The sequence below is a fragment of the Syngnathus scovelli genome, chromosome 9 (genome assembly GCF_024217435.2).
Source record: "Syngnathus scovelli strain Florida chromosome 9, RoL_Ssco_1.2, whole genome shotgun sequence".
NCBI lineage: Eukaryota > Metazoa > Chordata > Actinopteri > Syngnathiformes > Syngnathidae > Syngnathus > Syngnathus scovelli.
This window is the reverse complement of record NC_090855.1, coordinates 15,622,328-15,640,390: the sequence shown is the minus strand read 5'-3', so window position 1 is coordinate 15,640,390 and position 18,063 is coordinate 15,622,328.

Here is an 18,063-nt window from a genome sequence, read left to right as displayed (position 1 = left end):
GGATTGCGCATAGTAAAAAGTGCTCTTGGCAGCTAGAGAGTGCCGCGTTGACCATTGCGCATGAAGAAATAACCACCTGCAACGTTTGGTTTAGGTTTTAGGTGCATTTTTAATTTTATTGCTTAAATCGCATTTTCTCGACGAGCTGAGCACGTTTTCTGAAATGTGCTCCTCCCGTCACTCTGGTTGGGTGCGCATAGTAAAAAGTGCTCTTGGCAGCTAGAGAGTGCCGCGTTGACTGCTGCGCATGAAGAAATAACCACCTGCAACGTTTGGTTTAGGTTTTGGGTGCATTTTTAATTTTATTGCTTAAATCGCATTTTCTCATCGAGCTGAGCACGTTTTCTGAAATGTGCTCCTCCCGTCACTCTGGTTGGGTGCGCATAGTAAAAAGTGCTCTTGGCAGCTAGAGAGTGCCGCGTTGACCACTGCGCATGAAGAAATGACCATCTGCAACGTTTGGTTTAGGTTTTGGGTGCATTTTTAATTTTATTGCTTAAATCGCATTTTCTCGACGAGCTGAGCACGTTTTCTGAAATGTGCTCCTCCCGTCACTCTGGTTGGGTGCACATAGTAAAAAGTGCTCTTGGCAGCTAGAGAGTGCCGCGTTGACCACTGCGCATGAAGAAATAACCACCTGCAACGTTTGGTTTAGGTTTTGGGTGCATTTTTAATTTTATTGCTTAATTCGCATTTTCTCGACGAGCTGAGCACGTTTTCTGAAATGTGCTCCTCCCGTCACTCTGGTCGGGTGCGCATAGTAAAAAGTGCTCTTGGCAGCTAGAGAGTGCCGCGTTGACTGCTGCACATGAAGAAATAACCACCCCCAACGTTTGGTTTAGGTTTTAGGTGCATTTTTAATTTCATTGCTTAATTTGCATTTTCTCGACGAGCTGAGCACGTTTTCTGAAATGTGCTCCTCCCGTCACTCTGGTTGGGTGCGCATAGTAAAAAGTGCTCTTGGCAGCTAGCGAGTGCCGCGTTGACCACTGCGCATGAAGAAATAACCACCCGCAACGTTTGGTTTAGGTTTTAGGTGCATTTTTAATTTTATTGCTTAAATCGCATTTTCTCGACGAGCTGAGCACGTTTTCTGAGATGTGCTCCTCCCGTCACTCTGGTTGGGTGCGCATAGTAAAAAGTGCTCTTGGCAGCTAGAGAGTGCCGCGTTGACCACTGCGCATGAAGAAATGACCATCTGCAACGTTTGGTTTAGGTATTAGGTGCATTTTTAATTTTATTGCTTAAATCGCATTTTCTCGACGAGCTGAGCATGTTTTCTAAAATGTGCTCCTGCCGTCACTCTGGTTGGGTGCGCATAGTAAAAAGTGCTCTTGGCAGCTAGAGAGTGCCGCGTTGACCACTGCGCATGAAGAAATGACCATCTGCAACGTTTGGTTTAGGTTTTAGGTGCATTTTTATTTTTATTGCTTTAATTGCATTTTCTCGACGAGCTGAGCACGTTTTCTGAAATGTGCTCCTCCCGTCACTCTGGTTGGGTGCGCATAGTAAAAAGTGCTCTTGGCAGCTAGAGAGTGCCGCGTTGACCACTGCGCATGAAGAAATAACCACCTGCAACGTTTGGTTTAGGTTTTAGGTGCATTTTTAATTTTATTGCTTAAATCGCATTTTCTCGACGAGTTGAGCACGTTTTCTGAAATGTGCTCCTCCCGTCACTCTGGTCGGGTGCGCATAGTAAAAAGTGCTCTTGGCAGCTAGAGAGTGCCGCGTTGACTGCTGCACATGAAGAAATAACCACCCCCAACGTTTGGTTTAGGTTTTAGGTGCATTTTTAATTTTATTGCTTAAATCGCATTTTCTCGACGAGCTGAGCACGTTTTCTGAAATGTGCTCCTCCCGTCACTCTGGTTGGGTGTGCATAGTAAAAAGTGCTCTTGGCAGCTAGAGAGTGCCGCGTTGACCACTGCGCATGAAGAAATGACCATCTGCAACGTTTGGTTTAGGTTTTGGGTGCATTTTTAATTTTATTGCTTAAATCGCATTTTGTCGACGAGCTGAGCACGTTTTCTGGAATGTGCTCCTCCCGTCACTCTGGTTGGGTGTGCATAGTAAAAAGTGCTCTTGGCAGCTAGAGAGTGCCGCGTTGACCACTGCGCATGACGAAATAACCACCTGCAACGTTTGGTTTAGGTTTTAGGTGCATTTTTAATTTTATTGCTTAAATCGCATTTTCTCGACGAGCTGAGCACGTTTTCTGAAATGTGCTCCTCCCGTCACTCTGGTTGGGTGCGCATAGTAAAAAGTGCTCTTGGCAGCTAGAGAGTGCCGCGTTGACCACTGCGCATGAAGAAATGACCATCTGCAACGTTTGGTTTAGGTTTTAGGTGCATTTTTAATTTTATTGCTTAAATCGCATTTTCTCGACGAGCTGAGCACGTTTTCTGAAATGTGCTCCTCCCGTCACTCTGGTTGGGTGCGCATAGTAAAAAGTGTTCTTGGCTGCTAGAGAGTGCCGCGTTGACCATTGCGCATGAAGAAATAACCACCTGCAACGTTTGGTTTAGGTTTTAGGTGCATTTTTAATTTTATTGCTTAAATCGCATTTTCTCGACGAGCTGAGCACGTTTTCTGAAACGTGCTCCTCCCGTATCTCTGGTTGGGTGCGCATAGTAAAAAGTGCTCTTGGCAGCTAGAGAGTGCCGCGTTGACTGCTTCGCATGAAGAAATAACCACCTGCAACGTTTGGTTTAGGTTTTAGGTGCATTTTTAATTTTATTGCTTAAATCGCATTTTCTCGACGAGCTGAGCACGTTTTCTGAAATGTGCTCCTCCCGTCACTCTGGTTGGGTGCGCATAGTAAAAAGTGCTCTTGGCAGCTAGAGAGTGCCGCGTTGACCACTGCGCATGAAGAAATAACCACCCGCAACGTTTGGTTTAGGTTTTAGGTGCATTTTTTAATTTTATTGCTTAAATCGCATTTTCTCGACGAGCTGAGCACGTTTTCTGAAATGTGCTCCTCCCGTCACTCTGGTTGGGTGCGCATAGTAAAAAGTGCTCTTGGCAGCTAGAGAGTGCCGCTTTGGCCACTGCGCATGAAGAAATAACCACCTGCAACGTTTGGTTTAGGTTTTAGGTGCATTTTTAATTTTATTGCTTAAATCGCATTTTCTCGACGAGCTGAGCACGTTTTCTGAAATATGCTCCTCCCGTCACTCTGGTTGGGTGCGCATAGTAAAAAGTGCTCTTGGCAGCTAGAGAGTGCCGCGTTGACCACTGCGCATGAAGAAATAACCACCTGCAACGTTTGGTTTAGGTTTTAGGTGCATTTTTAATTTTATTGCTTAAATCGCATTTTCTCGACGAGCTGAGCACGTTTTCTGAAATGTGCTCCTCCCGTTACTCTGGTTGGGTGTGCATAGTAAAAAGTGCTCTTGGCAGCTAGAGAGTGCCGCGTTGACCACTGCGCATGAAGAAATGACCATCTGCAACGTTTGGTTTAGGTTTTGGGTGCATTTCTAATTTTATTGCTTAAATCGCATTTTCTCGACGAGCTGAGCACGTTTTCTGGAATGTGCTCCTCCCGTCACTCTGGTTGGGTGTGCATAGTAAAAAGTGCTCTTGGCAGCTAGAGAGTGCCGCGTTGACCACTGCGTATGAAGAAATGACCATCTGCAGCGTTTGGTTTAGGTTTTAGGTGCATTTTTAATTTTATTGCTTAAATCTCATTTTCTCGACGAGCTGAGCACGTTTTCTGAAATGTGCTCCTCCCGTCACTCTGGTTGGGTGTGCATAGTAAAAAGTGCTCTTGGCAGCTAGAGAGTGCCGCGTTGACCACTGCGCATGAAGAAATGACCATCTGCAACGTTTGGTTTAGGTTTTGGGTGCATTTTTAATTTTGTTGCTTAAATCGCATTTTCTCGACGAGCTGAGCACGTTTTCTGAAATGTGCTCCTCCCGTCACTCTGGTTGGGTGCGCATAGTAAAAAGTGCTCTTGGCAGCTAGAGAGTGCCGCGTTGACCACTGCGCATGAAGAAATAACCACCTGCAACGTTTGGTTTAGGTTTTAGGTGCATCTTTAATTTTATTGCTTAAATCGCATTTTCTCGACGAGCTGAGCACGTTTTCTGAAATGTGCTCCTCCCGTCACTCTGGTTGGGTGCGCATAGTAAAAAGTGCTCTTGGCAGCTAGAGAGTGCCGCGTTGACCACTGCGCATGAAGAAATGACCATCTGCAACGTCTGGTTTAGGTTTTAGGTGCATTTTTAATTTTATTGCTCAAATCGCATTTTCTGGACGAGCTGAGCACGTTTTCTGAAATGTGCTCCTCCCGTCACTCTGGTTGGGTGCGCATAGTAAAAAGTTCTCTTGGCAGCTAGAGAGTGCCGCGTTGACCATTGCGCATAAAGAAATAACCACCTGCAACGTTTGGTTTAGGTTTTAGGTGCATTTTTAATTTTATTGCTTAAATCGCATTTTCTCGACGAGCAGAGCACGTTTTCTGAAATGTGCTCGTCCCGTCACTCTGGTTGGGTGCGCATAGTAAAAAGTGCTCTTGGCAGCTAGAGAGTGCCGCGTTGACCACTGCGCATGAAGAAATAACCACCTGCAACGTTTGGTTTAGGTTTTGGGTGCATTTTTAATTTTATTGCTTAAATCGCATTTTCTCGTCGAGCTGAGCACGTTTTCTGAAATGTGCTCCTCCCGTCACTCTGGTTGGGTGCGCATAGTAAAAAGTGCTCTTGGCAGCTAGAGAGTGCCGCGTTGACCACTGCGCATGAAGAAATAACCACCTGCAACGTTTGGTTTAGGTTTTAGGTGCATTTTTAATTTTATTGCTTAAATCGCATTTTCTCGACAAGCTGAGCACGTTTTCTGAAATGTGCTCCTCCCGTCACTCTGGTTGGGTGCGCATAGTAAAAAGTGCTCTTGGCAGCTAGATAGTGCCGCGTTGACCGCTGTGCATGAAGAAATAATCACCTGCAACGTTTGGTTTAGGTTATAGGTGCATTTTTAATTTTATTGCTTAAATCGCATTTTTTCGACGAGCTGAGCACGTTTTCTGAAATGTGCTCCTCCCGTCACTCTGGTTGGGTGCGCATAGTAAAAAGTGCTCTTGGCAGCTAGAGAGTGCCGCGTTGACCACTGCGCATGAAGAAATAACCACCTGCAACGTTTGGTTTAGGTTTTGGGTGAATTTTTAATTTTATTGCTTAAATCGCAATTTCTGGACGAGCTGAGCACGTTTTCTGAAATGTGCTCCTCCCGTCACTCTGGTTGGGTGCGCATAGTAAAAAGTGCTCTTGGCAGCTAGAGAGTGCCGCGTTGACCACTGCGCATGAAGAAATGACCATATGCAACGTTTGGTTTAGGTTTTAGGTGCATTTTTAATTTTATTGCTTAAATCGCATTTTCTCGACGAGCTGAGCACGTTTTCTGAAATGTGCTCCTCCCGTCACTCTGGTTGGGTGCGCATATTAAAAAGTGCTCTTGGCAGCTAGAGAGTGCCGCGTTGACCACTGCGCATGAAGAAATGACCATCTGCAACGTTTGGTTTAGGTTTTAGGTGCATTTTTAATTTTATTGCTTAAATCGCATTTTCTCGACGAGCTGAGCACGTTTTCTGAAATGTGGTCCTCCCGTCACTCTGGTTGGGTGCGCATAGTAAAAAGTGCTCTTGGCAGCTAGAGAGTGCCGCGTTGACCACTGCGCATGAAGAAATAACCACCTGCAACGTTTGGTTTAGGTTTTAGGTGCATTTTTAATTTTATTGCTTAAATCGCATTTTCTCGACGAGCTGAGCACGTTTTCTGAAATGTGCTCCTTCCGTCACTCTGGTTGGGTGCGCATAGTAAAAAGTGCTCTTGGCAGCTAGATAGTGCCGCGTTGACCGCTGCGCATGAAGAAATAACCACCTGCAACGTTTGGTTTAGGTTTTAGGTGCATTTTTAATTTTATTGCTTAAATCGCATTTTCTCGACGAGCTGAGCACGTTTTCTGAAATGTGCTCCTCCTGTCACTCTGGTTGGGTGCGCATAGTAAAAAGTGCTCTTGGCAGCTCGAGAGTGCCGCGTTGACCACTGCGCATGAAGAAATAACCACCTGCAACGTTTGGTTTAGGTTTTAGGTGCATTTTTAATTTTATTGCTTAAATTGCATTTTCTCGACGAGCTGAGCACGTTTTCTGAAATGTGCTCCTCCCGTCACTCTGGTTGGTTGCGCATAATAAAAAGTGCTCTTGGCAGCTAGAGAGTGCCGCGTTGACCACTGCGCATGAAGAAATAACCACCTGCAACGTTTGGTTTAGGTTTTGGGTGCATTTTTAATTTTATTGCTTAAATCGCATTTTCTGGACGAGCTGAGCACGTTTTCTGAAATGTGCTCCTCCCGTCACTCTGGTTGGGTGCGCATAGTAAAAAGTGCTCTCTGCAGCTAGAGAGTGCCGCGTTGACCACTGCGCATGAAGAAATGACCATCTGCAACGTTTGGTTTAGGTTTTAGGTGCATTTTTATTTCATCCATCCATCCATCCATCTTCTTCCGCTTATCCGGGGTCGGGTCGCTGGGGCAGCAGCTTTAGGAGGGACTCCCAGACTTCCCTCTCCCCAGCCACTTCATCCAGCTCATCCCGGGGGATCCCAAGGCGTTCCCAGGCCAGCTGAGAGACATAGTCTCTCCAGCGCGTCCTGGGTCGTCCCCGGGGTCTCCTACCGGTGGGACATGCCCGGAACACCTCCCCAGGGAGGCGTCCTGATAAGATGCCCGAGCCACCTCATCTGGCTCCTCTCAACGTGGAGGAGTAGCGACTCTACTCCGAGTCTCTCCCGGATGACCGAGCTTCTCACCCTATCTCTAAGGGAGAGCCCGGACATCCTGCGGAGAAAACTCATTTCGGCCGCTTGTATCCGAGATCTCGTTCTTTCGGTCACGACCCATAGCTCGTGACCATAGGTGAGGGTAGGAGCGTAAATCGACCGGTAAATTGAGAGCTGTTGGAATAATTTTAAGTGAAGCTTTGGCCTGCCAGACCTGGAGGCCTCGCCTTTACGAGTTTATCTTTTCCTTTTATCTCTTTGTTCCTTTTATGTGATAGGGATGTCTTTTGATCCCTGTCAGCCATTTGTACCTTTCCTGTCCTTATGTTGTCTGTGTGTTTTGGTTCCCGTAAGATGCCTTCACTAACAATGAGCAGGGCTTATTTGCATAGGTGAAATGTTCTTTGTTTGATTCACAGGAACTTCATTCCTTCTATTTAGATATAGGTTTGGTTCATAGATTGTAGTTTATCAGACCTGTTTTTCTTTGTTAAGGGATACATACAGTTAGAAGTAGTTGCATTAAAGTTATCCCATATTTACTCAATGTTTGTTTAAGGAACTGCATACCGGTTACCTCACGTTTGCTTAATGTGTGTTGAAATGTTTAGGACAAGTTACTTATTACTATTGTGTGTTAATTACCAAGTAGATAAAGTTAGCAAAGGTCTAGTTGCATTTGTTCCACAGCAAAGCGGCAATCAACGTGCGTCAGGACATTTGTTGACCTCAAGGACAGGTCAGCCAACTGTGAAGGAAGACAGCTGCGGACGGCCTCTGCGGGGGGTCAAGAGCCAACAGCGAAGTGCTAATTCACACCACACTACATTCTTTTGCTAATCAGCGTTGCTACAGACACAATCCCCCCTCCCTTTAGTGTAGCAACGCCTCTGTAACCAGGGCAACCATAACATTAAAAAGAGGGGCACGTGGAGTAAAGACTCAGAACTGATGGAGGTTGTAACTGAGATTGCTTGCTCTATCGTTCTCCTCGCGAGTAAACCTGTTCTGGTTGTCTTCTCCTCTTCATTCCAGCGAGTGATTTAATGTCTAATCGTATTTAGACCCAACATTTAATTGGTCCTTCGAGCCGGATGCCAACACACCTGAGGATTCCAGCGGACGGCAGCAGAGATCCAGAAAGACTGCGCGCGGCAGGACCTTCCTAGGTGGGGTCCTAGAATCCTTTTCAAAGGCTGGCTGTCTGCTCGTCAGCTGGGATCCAAGGGTTGAAGGCAGTCCGAGGTGCAGAGGTGAAGAGAACCAGAGGGTGAGTTTGTTTTTTTATATAAAAGTGTGGTGCGGCCGAGGGCTCGTCATGCCCTGTAAAACCCTAGGTGTGTAAGTAGGACAACGGAAGTCCACAGACCCTGCATAACTGAAATTCCGTGTAGGACAGTGGATGTCCAAGTAGTAGGTTGCGGGGCCACAGAAAAGCTGAAAATGAAATTTCCGTCTAAAAGACTGATTGAGAGTGTGAATGGGAGTACGTATCACTAGATACAGTATTCCATATTAAAGCAGTGGGGAGCACATAACGTGGTTCTGTGGACGCAATAGGCAAGGATTCTCCACCAGAACGCTGGTAGAAGTGAGAATCACCACAGGATCTTTTCGTTATCCCACTGGAAACACCCGACTTTAGAAACCCCTATGGTTTTACAGTTGGGACCAAATTGATTAAAATGGGGAACGGGAAGAGTAAAAATAATATCCGAGGTAATCTTAAATGGAAAGATTGGAAAATAATTGAAAGGCAGGATCCCGACCAACTTAAAAAACTCGATAAATGGGTTAAGAAATATAAATTTGAGGGACAACTAAAAACAACCAAATTGATAGAACTTAGAGGCGCCATGAAAGAGGAAACAAAGAGAGACCCTGGAAAGATGAAAAAAGAAGGAGATGAGGATGTGGTGTTTTGGCTCAACGTAGCAGGAGAGAGAGAGAAGGGAGAAAAAGAGAAAGTGGAAAAGGCACTGTATTGTAGGAAGGAAGATGATGAGACTGGGCCTAATAGTAGGCAGGCAAGAGATAATCAAAATTTACAGAGAGCTAGAGAAGAAGGGGGAGGTGTAGAGGAAGTAGAGAAGCGCGTAGGGAAAGCACATGCTACAACTTCAAAATATAAGGTCATAGAGAAGTTGTATCCACAAATACCCGACACTGGTGCACAAGAGGGGTCAAACCCCCCTTATGGGTTAACAGACAGAGCCACCAGACAGAAAAACCCAATAGAAATGGATTGGTCAAAGGAAATGAGAGCAAATTATACAGAAATAGGGAGAACAAAGCAAAATGATAATGAAACCTTTGATGAATATCGAGTGCGCATGACAGAAGTATTTAAATTACACAGTGGACTGGTGGAAGATAATGCGCCCCAAGGGGCTTATCAACAGCAATTAAAAAATGCCATCCACGTAGGGTCCAGGCCAGCAATACAAATTAGGGTGATCAATAATTATATAGGCATGACCACCGGAACTTTGGAGGAATACATAAATCACGCCCTCCATGCAGAAAGAGTAGTAATAGACAAACAAAAACGAAAACAAATGAAAGCTCCAAAATACACTTTTCTGGTAGACCAGGATAGTGACACTTTTTACCAAAATGCAGGCAGAGGACAGAAAGGCCAGAGAGGGCGAGGAGCAATGTGTAACAGAGAAGGCTTTAGGGGCCGAGGAAGAGGAGTTGTGCACCCTCCAATAGAATGCTGGAGTTGCGGAGAAAAAGGTCACATGGCACGTGACTGCACATATAAACAAAACAATAATGACTAGTACAAGATCAAAATAAATCAGATTCTCATGTAATAAAGTGGGGACCTGGGAGCCAAAATTAAAGAGAAATTAGCTTAAATATACAGGAGATATTTGTGTTAAAAGGATAAAGTAAGATAAAGAAACACTGAAGTTAAAATGTGCAAAATAAATGGAACTGAATTACAAATAGCTCCTGAAACTAAAATGGAGAATAAATCTGACATGTAAGATGAGCAAAAAGGGTGTTCTTAGTACGCTCTATGTGGTCTTATATGTTGTGCGTCAACCTTTTGTGCTGGTGTTTGTGTGTGCGTGCGCGCAGAGGATCCTCATGAATGTTGTGTATATGTGTGAGCGTGTGAGTGAGATGTGTGTCCCATGTGTGTTCAGGAGGCTGTTGAGCAATAATAGGGTAATTGAGAAGTGGATGATGGTGTGCTTAAGTTGGTTGGAGAACCTAAGATGAGCAGTGTGTGGCAGTAGAGAAAATAAGACGTGTGTGGCAGAAAGTGACTAGAACGGTGGCTTGATAGGAAGCGTGCCTGCGCTCGCGCGTAGTCGCGGGTCGGGGCTGTGCGCGTAGGCCTGTGCTATGCTCGTGTGGGCGGTGGGCCGGCATCATGATTGTTGCAGGAAATGGCCAGCCTGTGACCAATCAACATTGATGCCGCGTCCCCCCCTCGCACGGGGGGTGCTGTGGCTGTGAGCGAGGCAGGGAAAGTGTGAGTTTCTCAGAGAATGTTTGAAGCAGGGTGATGCTTAAGGAAGATGTGACATTAGCATGAAGGATAAAAGGCACTGATGAAAAAAAAAAAAAAAATATATATATATATATATATATATATAATATATATATAACCAAAACGTCAAAATAGAGGATGACGTTTGCGCAGCGTCGTTTGTTGGTATTGTTTGTGATCTGTGTCTCTGCTGTTTTTGTGTTGTCTGTGTGCTGTCAGTGTTATGTGTTAAAAGGATGAAATTGGCTAATATACGTAGGTGCACAAAATAATTTATTAGACTGTAGTCTATCTGATTTGCACCGCAAAACTAAATCAATTTTGAAAAAATAGAAAGTAAAGAAAAGCAAGCAATTTGTTTATGGGCAGAAACTGGTCCACACTGCATTAATGCCTAGCCTTGATGAAACAAAATTTGAGAGACGGAAAGAACTTGCTTTCTGGAATTGGATGAAGAAAAATTATGTAATAACGACATTTCAAAGCTAAATTTAAAATTTGAGAATAAGTGAGCGATTGAGCTAGTTAAAGTTAAGAAACAACAACAATTAACTATTATATTAATTCACTGGCAGTTATTTTGTTGATTTTTTTCCGATTGGTGGATTGGTTTGTCACTTTGAGAAAGAAAAACTTCCGATGCAAATGGGCAGCAATATTATGTGCTCGTACAAATGAACCGATACATATGGGCAGCAATATTGAGCCATGAAGTTGTCACGTGATGTTGACTTGACACATGGCTCAACAGGGGGGATGAAAGGGCAGTTCAGTCGGCTTTATACAACATATGGATTTGATTCATATACAAAACATTTATAAAAAAAAAAATTGTAAAGCTTGTTTACCATGTGCTAAACTCAATCCACAGGGTTATAATGCCTGGTCATAATAGATGCATTCTCAAAATGGATTGAATTGGCTTCAAAGTAAACACTGAATGCCTTAACAGTGGCAAAAATGTTATGTAACGAAATAATACTTTGGCAACAACAGCTGTAGAAGTTAAAGAATGAAATTAATATCTCTAAAATGAATGTTTGATAATTGGTTTCAGGTAACTACCTATAAGAGTAACTGGTAAAAGAAACGATTGATTGCTAAATGGAAAAACAAGCTGCAAACCAGAGAGAAAAAAAAAAAAAAAAAAAAGAAAAAAAATGAATATGTCATGTGTATGGGTTTGAGACCGATTCTTTATGTTGTACCATTACCATTGACCAAAGATTGTGTGAAATCTGTCACGTCTACTGATTGTGAAATGTACAACAGAGCGTTCTATATAATATCCGTTGAGGAAAAGAAAAGAAACCATTGCGTCTAGAGAATGTAGTCAAGCAAAATTGTATATGTATCGACACGCCAAGATCTGGGGAAAAGCTGGTAAAAAACCAAAATGTCTTTAAATTTGTGAGGCGACGATGATCTGACTTTAATTGATGCAATTAGAGTCCCTAGAGGAGATCCTGATTAATAAGAATTAATTGACCAAATTGCAGCAAGATGGGAGTCTTCCATTTGTTGGTGGTGTACGATAAACAAAAACGTAGACAGGATAAATTACATCCATTACAACGTGCAAAAATTGGGCAATTGGACACAAGCGGGGCTTGAGGCAGTGCATGAACAGCTAGCCACGACTTCCCTAATGGCCTTCCAGCTCTTGATATGTTGTTGTCTGAGAAAGGAGGGGTCTGTGCAATGTTCGGAGAACAGTGCTGTACCTTTATCCCCAACAACACCGCCCCTGATGGGAGCCTGACAAAGGCCATTGAAGGCCTGCGATCCCTCAACACGAGGATGAAAGAGCGCTCTGGCGTGGACACATCAATGTGGGACAACTGGATGCATGCCTTTGGGAAGTATAAAGCACTTGTGTCCTCAATTATAATATCAGTTGCAGTATTTACTGCTATACTCACCTTGTGTGGATGTTGTTGTATTCCATGTCTGCGTGCTCTGTTTAACCGTCTCATCACTACAGCAATATCGCCCATGGAAGACAAGATGGCCCGGGTATGCCTAATGTCTGAACGCCAACATGTTGATGATAACGATGAAGATGAAATTGTTGCACTTGAGTTTACAGACTTTTTTCCAGATCTGGGTGTTTCCGAATGATGATGATGCACCAATTAACCTTTTGGGTGTAAACATATTTGTGCTCATACCTGTGATCCGACAACTGAAAATCGAGTGAAGTGGGTGTTTTTGGTGATGTAAAATTTGAGCAAATATGTGATAAACAGGGGGAAATGTTGGAATAATTTTAAGTGAAGCTTTGGCCTGCCAGACCTGGAGGCCTCACCTTTACGAGTTTATCTTTTCCTTTTATCTCTTTGTTCCTTTTATGTGATAGGGATGTCTTTTGATCCCTGTCAGCCATTTGTACCTTTCCTGTCCTTATGTTGTCTGTGTGTTTTGGTTCCCGTAAGATGCCTTCACTAACAATGAGCAGGGCTTATTTGCATAGGTGAAATGTTCTTTGTTTGATTCACAGGAACTTCATTCCTTCTATTTAGATATAGGTTTGGTTCATAGATTGTAGTTTATCAGACCTGTTTTTCTTTGTTAAGGGATACATACAGTTAGAAGTAGTTGCATTAAAGTTATCCCATTTTTACTCAATGTTTGTTTAAGGAACTGCATACCGGTTACCTCACGTTTGCTTAATGTGTGTTGAAATGTTTAGGACAAGTTACTTATTACTATTGTGTGTTAATTACCAAGTAGATAAAGTTAGCAAAGGTCTAGTTGCATTTGTTCCACAGCAAAGCGGCAATCAACGTGCGTCAGGACATTTGTTGACCTCAAGGACAGGTCAGCCAACTGTGAAGGAAGACAGCTGCGGACGGCCTCTGCGGGGGGTCAAGAGCCAACAGCGAAGTGCTAATTCACACCACACTACATTCTTTTGCTAATCAGCGTTGCTACAGACACAATCCCCCCTCCCTTTAGTGTAGCAACGCCTCTGTAACCAGGGCAACCATAACATTAAAAAGAGGGGCACGTGGAGTAAAGACTCAGAACTGATGGAGGTTGTAACTGAGATTGCTTGCTCTATCGTTCTCCTCGCGAGTAAACCTGTTCTGGTTGTCTTCTCCTCTTCATTCCAGCGAGTGATTTAATGTCTAATCGTATTTAGACCCAACAAGAGCTTTGCCTTTTGGCTCAGCTCTCTCTTCACCACAACGGACAGGTACAGGTTCCGCATTACTGCCGACGCTGCACCGATCCGCCTGTCGATCTCACGCTCCATCCTCCCCTCACTCGTGAACAAGACTCCAAGATACTTGAACTCCTCCACTTGGGGCAGGATCTCATCCCCGATCCGGAGAGGGCATTCCACCCTTTTCCGATCGAGGACCATGGACTCGGATTTGGAGGTGCTGACCCTCATCCCGACCGCTTCACACTCGGCTGCGAACCGTTCCAGCGAGAGCTGGAGATCACAGCCTGAAGAAGCCAACAGCACCACGTCATCTGCAAAAAGCAGAGACGCGATGCTGAGGTCCCCAAACCGGACCCCCTCAACGCCTCGGCTGCGCCTAGAAATTCTGTCCATAAAAATTATGAACAGAATCGGTGACAAAGGGCAGCCTTGGCGGAGTCCAACCCTCACTGGGAACGAATCCGACTTACTGCCGGAAATGCGGACCAGACTCTGGCATCGGTGATACAGGGACCGAACCGCCCTTATCAGTTGGCTCGGCACCCCGTACTCCCGAAGCACCCTCCACAGAACCTCCCGAGGGACACGGTCGAACGCCTTCTCCAAGTCCACAAAACACATGTGGACTGGTTGAGCGAACTCCCATGCACCCTCGAGGATCCTGTCGAGGGTGTAGAGCTGGTCCACTGTTCCACGGCCAGGACGAAAGCCACACTGCTCCTCCTGAATCCGAGGTTCGACCTCCCGACGGACCCTCCTCTCCAGCACCCCTGAATAGACCTTACCAGGGAGGCTGAGGAGTGTGATTCCCCTGTAATTGGAACACACCCTCCGGTCCCCCTTCTTAAAGAGGGGAACCACCATCCCAGTCTGCCAATCCAGTAACACTGTCCCCGATGTCCACGCAACGTTGTAGAGGCGTGTCAGCCATGACAGCCCCACAACATCCAGAGCCTTTAGGAACTCTGGGCGGATCTCATCCACCCCCGGGGCCTTGCCACCGAGGAGTTTTTTAACTACCTCAGTGACTTCGACCCCAGAGATTGGAGAATCCGCCTCAGAGTCTCCAGGCCCTGCTTCCTCAATGGAAGGCGTGTAGGTGGAATTGAGGAGGTCTTCGAAGTATTCTCCCCACCGACTCACGACGTCCCGAGTCGAGGTCAGCAGCACGCCATCCCCACTGTAAACAGTGTTGACGTTGCACTGCTTCCCCCTCCTGAGACGCCGGATGGTGGACCAGAATTTCCTCGAAGCCGTCCGAAAGTCATTCTCCATGGCCTCACCGAACTCCTCCCACGCCCGGGTTTTTGCCTCAGCAACCGCCGAAGCCGCGTTCCGCTTGGCCATCCGGTACCTGTCAGCTGCCTCCGGAGTCCCGCAGGCCAAAACGGCCCGATAGGACTCCTTCTTCAGCATCCCTTACCGCCGGTGTCCACCAGCGGGTTCGGGGATTGCCGCCACGACAGGCACCAACGACCTTACGGCCACAGCTCCGGTCGGCCGCCTCAACAATGGAGGCGCGGTCCACTCATGGTCCACTCAGACTCAATGTCCCCCGCCTCCCCCGGGACGTGGGAAAAGCTCTGCCGGAGGTGGGAGTTGAAGCTCTTCCTGACAGGAGATTCTGCCAGACGTTCCCAGCAGACCCTCACAGAGCGTTTGGGTCTGCCAGGTCGGACCGGCATCTTCCCCCACCATCGGAGCCAACCCACCACCAGGTGGTGATCAGTTGACAGCTCCGCCCCTCTCTTCACCCGAGTGTCCAAAACATGCGGCCGCAAATCCGATGACACGACTACAAAGTCGATCATCGAACTGCGGCCTAGGGTGTCCTGTTGCCAAGTGCACACATGGACACCCTTATGCTTGAACATGGTGTTCATTATTGAAAATCCATGTCGAGCACAGAAGTCCAACAATAGAACACCGCTCGGGTTCAGATCGGGGGGGCCGTTCCTCCCAATCACGCCCTTCCAGGTCTCACTGTCATTGCCCACGTGAGCATTGAAGTCACCCAGTAGAATGATGGAGTCCCCAGAAGGAGCGCTCTCCAGCACTTCCTCAAGGGACCCCAAGAAGGGTGGGTACTCTGAGCTGCTGTTTGGTGCATAGACACAAACAACAGTCAGGACCCGTCCCCCCACCCGAAGGCGGAGGGAGGCTACCCTCTCGTTCACCGGGGTGAACCCCAATGTGCAGGCGCCCAGCCGGGGGGCAATAAGTATACCCACACCTGCTCGACGCCTCTCACCGTGGGCAACTCCAGAGTGGAAGAGAGTCCAGCCCCTCTCGAGAGGGCTTGTACCGGAACCCAAACTGTGCGTGGAGGCTAGTCCGACTATATCTAGTCGGAATTTTTCTGCCTCGCATACCAGCTCGGGCTCCTTTCCAGCCAGAGAGGTGACATTCCATGTCCCAAGAGCCAGCTTCTGCAGCCGGGGATCAGACCGCCAAGGTCCCTGCCTTTGGCTGCCGTCCAGCACACATTGCACCCGACCCCTTTGGCCCCTCCCACAGGTGGTGAGCCCATGGGAAGGGGGACCCACGTTTCCTTTTCGGGCTATGCCCGGCCGGGCCCCATGGGCGAAGGCCCGGCCACCAGACGCTCGCCTTCGAGCCCCGCCTCCAGGCCTGGCTCCAGAGGGAGGCCCCGGTGACCCGCGTCCGGGCGAGGGAAAACGAAGTCCATTTATTTCAATCGTCATAAGGGGCTTCTGTGAGCCGTGCTTTGTCTGGCCCCTCACCTAGGACCCGTTTGCCATGGGTGACCCTACCAGGGGCATGAAGCCCCCGACAACATGGCTCCTAGGATCATAAGGGCACGCAAACCCCTCCACCACGATAAGTCGACGACTCACGGAGGGGGCATTTTTAATTTTATTGCTTAAATCGCATTTTCTCGACGAGCTGAGCATGTTTTCTGAAATGTGCTCCTCCTGTCACTCTGGTTGGGTGCGCATAGTAAAAAGTGCTCTTGGCAGCTAGAGAGTGCCGCGTTGACCACTGCGCATGAAGAAATAACCACGTGCAACGTTTGTTTTAGGTTTTGGGTGCATTTTTTTATTTTATTGCTTAAATCTCATTTTCTCGTCGAGCTGAGCACGTTTTCAGAAATGTGCTCCTCCCGTCACTCTGGTTGGGTGTGCATAGTAAAAAGTGCTCTTGGCAGCTAGAGAGTGCCGCGTTGACCACTGCGCATGAAGAAATGACCATCTGCAACGTTTGGTTTAGGTTTTGGGTGCATTTTTAATTTTATTGCTTAAATCGCATTTTCTCGACGAGCTGAGCACGTTTTCTGAAATGTGCTCCTCCCGTCACTCTGGTTGGGTGCGCATAGTAAAAAGTGCTCTTGGCAGCTAGAGAGTGCCGCGTTGACCACTGCGCATGAAGAAATAACCACCTGCAACGTTTGGTTTAGGTTTTAGGTGCATTTTTAATTTTATTGCTTAAATCGCATTTTCTGGACGAGCTGAGCACGTTTTCTGGAATGTGCTCCTCCCGTCACTCTGGTTGGGTGCGCATAGTAAAAAGTGCTCTTGGCAGCTAGAGAGTGCCGCGTTGACCACTGCGCATGAAGAAATAACCACCTGCAACGTTTGGTTTAGATTTTAGGTGCATTTTTAATTTTATTGCTTAAATCGCATTTTCTCGACGAGCTGAGCACGTTTTCTGAAATGTGCTCCTCCCGTCACTCTGGTTGGGTGCGCATAGTAAAAAGTGCTCTTGGCAGCTAGAGAGTGCCGCGTTGACCACTGCACATGAAGAAATAACCACCTGCAACGTTTGGTTTAGGTTTTGGGTGCATTTTTAATTTTATTGCTTAAATCGCATTTTCTCGACGAGCTGAGCACGTTTTCTGAAATGTGCTCCTCCCGTCACTCTGGTTGGGTGCGCATAGTAAAAAGTGCTCTTGGCAGCTAGAGAGTGCCGCGTTGACCACTGCGCATGAAGAAATGCCCATCTGCAACGTTTGGTTTAGGTTTTGGGTGCATTTTTAATTTTATTGCTTAAATCGCATTTTCTCGACGAGCTGAGCACGTTTTCTGAAATGTGCTCCTCCCGTCACTCTGGTTGGGTGCGCATAGTAAAAAGTGCTCTTGGCAGCTAGAGAGTGCCGCGTTGACCACTGCGCATGAAGAAATAACCACCTGCAACGTTTGGTTTAGGTTTTAGGTGCATTTTTAATTTTATTGCTTAAATCGCATTTTCTGGACGAGCTGAGCACGTTTTCTGGAATGTGCTCCTCCCGTCACTCTGGTTGGGTGCGCATAGTAAAAAGTGCTCTTGGCAGCTAGAGAGTGCCGCGTTGACCACTGCGCATGAAGAAATAACCACCTGCAACGTTTGGTTTAGGTTTTGGGTGCATTTTTAATTTTATTGCTTAAATCGCATTTTCTCGTCGAGCTGAGCACGTTTTCTGAAATGTGCTCCTCCCGTCACTCTGGTTGGGTGCGCATAGTAAATAGTGCTCTTGGCAGCTAGAGAGTGCCGCGTTGACCACTGCGCATGAAGAAATGACCATCTGCAACGTTTGGTTTAGGTTTTGGGTGCATTTTTAATTTTATTGCTTAAATCGCATTTTCTCGACGAGCTGAGCACGTTTTCTGAA